The sequence below is a fragment of the Vigna unguiculata genome, chromosome 9 (genome assembly GCF_037176805.1).
Source record: "Vigna unguiculata cultivar grain cowpea cultivar isolate G323 ecotype 2 chromosome 9, ASM3717680v1, whole genome shotgun sequence".
NCBI lineage: Eukaryota > Viridiplantae > Streptophyta > Magnoliopsida > Fabales > Fabaceae > Vigna > Vigna unguiculata.
This window is the reverse complement of record NC_140800.1, coordinates 34,861,202-34,869,398: the sequence shown is the minus strand read 5'-3', so window position 1 is coordinate 34,869,398 and position 8,197 is coordinate 34,861,202.

The following is an 8,197-nucleotide window of genomic DNA, read 5'->3' as shown; positions in this document are numbered from 1 at the left end:
ATTTTGCATGTCGAATTGTCCCTTCGATATATATATTTGTTTTTATTAAGAAAAAATAATATTAAAACTTGGGAATCTTGAGAATGTTGGTTCTTTATGGATGCTTACCAAAGTTCCAATTGAATAATGCGAAGAAGAAACAGCAAAAATAAAAAAAAAATATTATAAAGAATAAAAGATTATTTTTGGAGTTAACCCGCAACCCAAAATGGTCTTTTGGGTGTATGAGGAAATTAGTAACTTGGGTTATTATATATCATTGGAAGGTTTATAATTTTTTTTTAAATATTTGAGAATGTTTACATTTTTTAACAAAAAAAATTGCATGAGAAGGATTTGTAGTTTTGTTTACAAAAAATGCAGGAGAAAAGTTTGCAGTTTTGAAAAGATTATATGAAGGTTTGCAATTTTGGCAACAAAAATTGTATGTTGAGTATTTTTTGTGTAGGTCTTGAGGTGCTGAACCACTTTAAATTTCTTATGTGCTTTTATTTATATTTTTGTTCTTATTTGTGAATGTTCTTCGCTTGAATAAATTATTTCCCTATTGTGTGATCTTCAAATAGTCTGTCAAAGCTTATGTTCTAATCAAAGGAGGAAGACAAGCCATAGTGACCATAATCAACGTTGGGTGTTGTGCCTTTGAAGAGAGGTTAGTCTTTATCATTATTTTTGTGTAATGACTTCATTGATAAATGTATTGTTGTGTCTGGCTTGGCTGAGGTCGTGTTAGTAATGGATTCTCCTTGAGTATCGATCAATTGTCAACGACAATGATGTAGAAGGTGCCAACAACGAATTTGATGTACAAGGCAATGAAGGTTAATGACGAGAAAAGACAGTCGTCATCAATGAATTTGTGCACACAAGAATGAATTAAGGAGATCAATTGGTACATTGACAAATGTTTTTTGCAGAACATGTCAGACTTTTGGTGAGGGAGGATATGTTAGTCCTTTAGTGGGTGTTTGCCAAAGTCTCACACAGGATAATATGAAATAAAGAGCAACACAAAAATATTATAAAAATAAAGAGTTATTTTTGGAACTATAACCACAATTTTCTTGGGTTTATGTGGACTTGGGTAGTTGTATGTCATTGGAATGTTTTTAAATCTTTCAAAAAAAAATTATTTGAGAAGAGTTTACAGTTTTTTCCACAAAAATATTATATGAGTTTGCAGTTTTATTCATAAAAATTGCATAAGAAGGATTTGTAGTCTTGACTAGAAAAGGTTGTTTAAAGGTTTGCAATTTTTATCAGAAAAATTGCATGATGACTAATAACACTTTTGTTGAGTATTCATGGATGTACGACTTGAGGTGTTGAACTACATTAAATTTCTTTTATGTTTTTATTTATATATATTTTTTTATTTGTGGGTGAATTCTCCTTTGAAGAGATTTTAATAAAGGGAGGAAGACAAACAAGGTTGACTAAATAAGCAATCAATTGCCTTTGTGAGCTCATTAGGAGTTATAAGGAGAATGTTGATGTCATCTACATAAACAACAATTATGACAAATTCATTTTCTAATATTTTTATATAAATACAAAGACAAATATATCAAGTATAAAATGGGTATTAGAATTGGTCTTCATAACATTTTATTTGAGTTTGATTGTAAAGCAATGTGATAAAATTATCAAGTGTGGTTTCTTCGGAGTTAAATAATATTATGCAACCAGCCTTAGTCTTAGTCTTAGATCATGTTCAATTGCAAAAAGATCAAATAGTGATAATGATGGATAAATTTAGGTGAATTGAATGAATTTGAAAGTAAAATTTCTAATAGTTTGTAAAAAAATTGATAGATATGATAGAATAAAAAAATATTTTAATAGATTAAAACTCATTTGTCTTTATAGTTAAAATATATATGTTATTATTATTATTTTATTATTCACTGTTATTAATAAAATGTAAAACCAAAACATAATCTTTTCTTCTTCTCACATGGAATCAGTTTCAGCGCCGATGGGAATTGGTTCCCTTCTAGTTACTCCTTCATCTTCAACCACAACCTTTATTCCAAATTCATTTCAAGCCAATAACTGTTAGGTTTACATAAACAAAACATTACGATACTTGAATTTCTATTTGTTTTAGTTGAATATATTCTTTTATTCGATTTTTTGAATTGTTTATTTTATAATAATGGATGATAGTCACAATAAAAATTTCAAGGAACTTAGTAATGAGACCTGAACTCAATAAGGTAAAATATTGACATTACTCTTAACCCAAAACCTTAAGTATTAAGACAATGGGTTTATGGGTCTTTAAATTATTATATAGTGCTCTACTTTTTCATTTCTAATCAATGTAGGAATTAGACTCACACTTGAATTCTTAACAATAACTCACCTCAAAGAAATGAAGAAAACTTGTTTAAATTTGAAAATAAAACTGTATTTGTATATGTATCACCCTCATATCATCTCACTTAAGGAGATTCAAAATATTTGAATCTCGTCATCCTCTTCTCTCACTCTCAAATCCAACCATCTGAATGTCATTCTCACCCAGAAATTAATTCTCACCATTTCGCTCACACGAGTAACTCACCCACACAACATTACAAATTTGTCAAACTCAAATGTGAATATTATGTTGAGGCCAACAAATCTACCAAGTGTGTCATGATTGTATCCCAACAACCATGGTTTTAAATATATACTGTATGTATTTTCTCGTTTATAACAAAGAAAATTTGTATAAAATGTGAGAATAGAATATTAAGAATATCTCAATCCATAAATAAAATAATCTTATGTAAGATTATGTATTTAAATAATATTTTTTACAAGTTATATTTATCTATCTTTCATTATGAATGAAATTGCGAAGTTTTTTCTCCATTGTGAAAACATAATACAAGGATTAGTTTGTAGCCGTTAAATAGAGAGTAAAGTAAAGACCTCTCTGTTTTAAGAATTTTGTTTTTATTTTCATTTCTTGTGTTTATTATTAATTAAAAACTGTCTTTTTTTTTTCGGTAAAAATTTTGTATATAAACATTGGAAATAATAAAATTCTTTTTCGTAAATTCCAGTTCGAGCTTTCAAAAGTAGAAAATAAATAACTTTTTATAGTTGATAAAAAAATAGCTAAGAAATAAAAAAACAGGACCTAATTTTTATTATATATTTTTCTTTTGATTGATGAGAAGAATAAAATAAGTATTTGTTTCAATTAGGTGTTATTCTCTGATAAAATCTATTTATTTCAGTGGAGAGAAAACCCAGAACTATAGTTCTGTAGGAGGAGAGAGTAAATACAAAGAGGTTCTGAATGGGAAACTGGATAGCTATATACGCACATTTGTTATTGGTTTAATAAATTTAATTAATTTTAAGTTGATTATAATACCTACAAGTTGTAAGTTAATTTGTGAAATAATTTTAAAATGTAGTTCAAGTATATCACAAAGCCAGCTAAAAGCAGAAGTTGACGAAATTAAATAAGGATAATAACAAGAAAATCTTTAATTAAAAATTAATTTTAGTGACAAAAGTATCTTTAGAGATTAATTTAGAAACCAATTTGTAGTTAAAAGCTAATTTTTTTTGTAATCTAAATTTTGATAATTAATATTAGTGACCAATTTATATATTAATTTATGATGAAAACTATTTTAGTTACCAATTCAGAAATTAATTATAATTTTTTATTCATAACATAAACTATTTTAATTATAAAAAAAATTTAGTTTATAAATTAATATCTAAATTAGTTATTAATTGTTTTTAGTCACTAAAATTAATTATTATTTAGGATTGTAGTGTTATGTCTTGGTTAAAATTTAAAACGGTATGAATATGTTAAAAACACTAAATAAATATGTATAGTTTCATTGGTATAAAGAATAAAAAATTAGTGAATGAAAATTATAAGAATAAATAAAAATAATTGGAAGATAAAATGAAAGATAAAAATGCTTGGTTGACGAAACATATAGAAGACATGCTTGATTGTCCAATTTAATTAGGGTTTTCTTGTTGTTATGAATGACATGTTTTGGTGATAAGCTATTTCTTAAATTTAATGTCAAACATTCATAACTTAATACAATTACGTTCTATTTTATAAATAGATAATACAATTAAAAAGAATTAAACAAAATAAAGTTATTTCATAAGTGATGGAGTCTCTTGTTTTATAAATGAGAAATGATATATTGACACCCAAATTTGACCACTTTTGTTACCACCTGACATGGCATCAACTATTTCATTTAATTTTTTTTAAGCTGAAAAATGAAATAACAGTGGTGAAGCGGTTGGGGACGCACTCACGCGTGTAGCCACTTGCCACTCATCACACTCCGCTCAAATTATTCTCGTTTTCGAAAAACTATCTCCTCCACCGCTCCACCGCTTCCCCAAAGGTGCCCACAAACCCTCCCCTGCCACTCGCCACTTATCACAGAACACTCAACCTCTTCCGCACAGAACCCTTCCCGCACACACACACACCTCTGCTCGACCTCTTCCCAAAATCGCCACCCCACAAAACCCTTCTCGCACACATACCTCTGCTCTACATGTTCTTGAAACCGCGCCACAAAACCCCAAAACCCCTCTTCGAGAAACCCTAACCCACGACACATATTTTGCACAAATTAAAATTCACAGATTTTGGAATTGCAAAACAACACCCAATTCTACCACTTGCAAAAAGGTTGGACCCCAACAATGCACACCAAGACCAGACCCCATCCCACTTCTTCTAAACCAGGTCTAAGTTCATTTGGGGAAAGACTAGCCTGCAACAATTTTAAATTTATCTTGCAACCCAAGAGCAATTAAGATGTAACCCACCAAAGAGCTTTTGCAAAAATTATAATTCGCAAATTTTGGAACTACATAACAACACACAATTTTCTCACTTACAAAAAGGTTGGACCCCAACAGTGCACACCAAGACCAGACCCCATCCCACTTCTTCTAAACCAGGTGTGAGTTCATTTGGGGAAAGACTAGCATGTAACAATTTAAAATTTATTTTTCAACCAAGAGCAATTAAGATGTAACCCACCAAAGAGCTTTTGCACAAATTATAATTCGCAAATTTTGGAACTACATAACAGTGGCAAACTACATAACCACTTTTAGTTAGGGGTAGAATTGTGTGTTGTTATGTAATTCCAAAATCTGTCAATTATCATCTGTGCAAAAGGTGTTTGGTGGGTTACACCTTAATTGCTCTTGGGTTGCAGGATAAATATAAAATTGTAGCAGGTTAGTTTTTTCCCAAATGAACTTACAACTGGTTTACAAGAAGTGGGATGAGGTCTGGTCTTGTTGTGCACTGTTGGGGTCCAACCTTTTAGTAAGTGGGAAAATTGTTGTTATGTAATTCCAAAATCTGCGAATTGTAATTTGTGCAAATGCTCTCTGGTGGGTTACACCTTAATTGTTGTTTGGTTACAAGATAAATTTAAAATTGTTGCATGGTAGTCTTTCCCCAAATGAACTTACAACTGGTTTACAAGAAGTAGGATGGGGTCTGGTCTTGGTGTGCACTGTTGGGGTCCAACATTTTAGTAAGTGGGAAAATTGTGTGTTGTTATGTAGTTCCAAAATTTGTGAATTATAATTTGTGCAAAAGCTCTTTTGTGGGTTACATCTTAAATGCTCTTGAGTTGCAAAATAAATTTTAAATTGTTGCAGGCTAGTCTTTCCCCAAATGAACTTACACCTGGTTTAGAAGAAGTGGGATGGGGTCTGGTCTTGGTGTGCACTGTTGGTGTCCAACCTTTTTGTAAGTGGGAAAATTGTGTGTTGTTATGTAGTTCCAAAATTTGTGAATTATAATTTTTGCAAAAGCTCTTTGGTGGGTTACATCTTAATTGCTCTTGAGTTGCAAGATAAATTTAAAATTGTTGCAAGCTAGTCTTTCCCCAAATGAACTTAGACCTGGTTTAGAAGAAGTGGGATGGGATCTGGTTTTGGTGTGCATTGTTGGGGTCCAACCTTTTTGCAAGTGGTAGAATTGTGTGTTGTTTTGCAATTCCAAAATCTGTGAATTTTGATTTGTGCAGAATATGTGTCGTGGGTTAGGGTTTCTCGAAGAGGGGTTTTGGGTTTTGTGGCGCGGTTTCAAGAACACGTAGAACAGAGGTGTGTGTGTGCGGGAAGGGTTTTGTGGGGCGGCGGTTTCGGGAAGAGGTCGAGCAGAGGTGTGTGTGTGTGTGCGGGAAGGGTTCTGTGCGGAAGAGGTTGAGTGTTCTGTGATGAGTGGCGAGTGGTGGGGGAGGGTTTGTGGGCACCTTTGGGGAAGTGGTGGAGCGGTGGAGGAGATAGTTTTTCGAAAACAAAAATAATTTTAGCGGAGTGTGATGAGTGGTAAGTGACTACACGAGCGAGTGCGTTCCCAACCGCTTCACCACCACTGTCATTTAGTTTTTCAGCTTAAATCTCTTTTTTTTAATAAAATAGCTTATGCCAGGTCAGGTGGTAACAAAAATGGTCAAATTTGGATGTCAATGTATCATTTTTCAATATAAATAGTGGTGAGTGATTGATGACATTTTTGAAAAAATAATGGTATAATGGAAATTAATGATCTGGTTTTTGATGTTGTGCAAGTCCAAGTCTCAGCGATATATGTGCAGGCTTTTTCAGATAGAAAGCATATGTGGAAAAGAAAAAGTAGCGTGCAACACGGAAGGACAGTGAGAAGCCAATTTCATTCATGCTCAATATTCTCCACTTTTGGGTTTCCACAAATAACGCTTTTTCTCTTCAAAAACATTTATATACTTGCAACTCCATTTCCCCATAAAGAGCTTCACGCCCTTGCATTTCTTTTTCTATTTTCTTTATTTCATAAAAATACACAATTATGGAGCCTATTTGACTTTATGTTACAACCAATTTTAGCTTCACTTTACATGTTTGGAGCATTTTTATTCACTCCAAGCACCAATTATCATATTATGCATCATGCAATAATATCTAGTTATGATAAAAAGTATAAGAAACCAATTATTCTATACGCATCGAATCATAACATCAAGTTATATTAAGTGTAAGCGTACAATATATTGAAAGTAAAATTTCATTACGTAAGAAACTATATTTAAATATAAGTGAACGTCCCCTTATATACTATATCACATAATCTAACAATTACCTTATACGAGATTTAATGACAAATTAACTCATTCATTTTTCAAGTTTAGAAATATCAAACTAAATATTTTTTATAATACTTAGCAAGCTCTTAAATTCAACACTTTACAATATTAAAAGGAAGCTAAACTTAACTTCTACCAACATTATAACCAATTCAAATATTTTATACATTACAACGAACTCAGATGTTAAGTTGAATTATTCATATGAAGATAAAATCTTATCATTTCAAGATTCATGACAATCCTTTATTAAAATATTCAATACCATCTTAAGCAAAAACTACTAGTATGATAATATCACGAATAATTTATAAAGCAAAACTCCAATACAAATATAAACATTTCTTAAAGGCTTCAACATCCTACAAATATGGACAAAAACTAGTAATCTAACAAGGTTTACTTAAGTTGGACATATAATCAAACTAAATAATACAAAGATTACCAGAGTTTTTTAGAACATTAAATTATTAAATCAAACAAATTGTTCACCTGTCTAACGTCAACTGTATTCGATTCATCATTGTTAAGTAAATTAGTTACGTAAAACTAAAGAAATAATGCTCCAAAATTAAACTATTTCCAATATATTATTCAGATACAGCAATAACTTAACAAAAAAATTTGCATACAAATAATTAAAATACATCTCCTAAAAAAAGATAATTTTCATATGATTAATAAATCTTCAATGATAAGTTCCAAAAGCCTATCTCAGTACACAACTCACTAAAAAGAAGTTCAATTTGAATAAAAACACACACACACACACAAAAAAAAGAATCCTAGATGAAAGTCAAAATTAAGGGCGGAAAGTGCAAATTACTGCGACTAACTATCATAATCTAGGATTTTTATTTTTATTTTTATCAGTTTTGATAAAGATTATAGTTGTTTGTAAGGATTTTCTTATAAAAAATATAGAATATTTATGTTAGCATAGCATTATATTTATGTAGCCAGACGCGGAATTAATTAATTCTCCTTTATCGATGTGTTTTTATTGAGAACAGTACACAGTAGTAAAGCAGTGGCACTATCCATATCACACA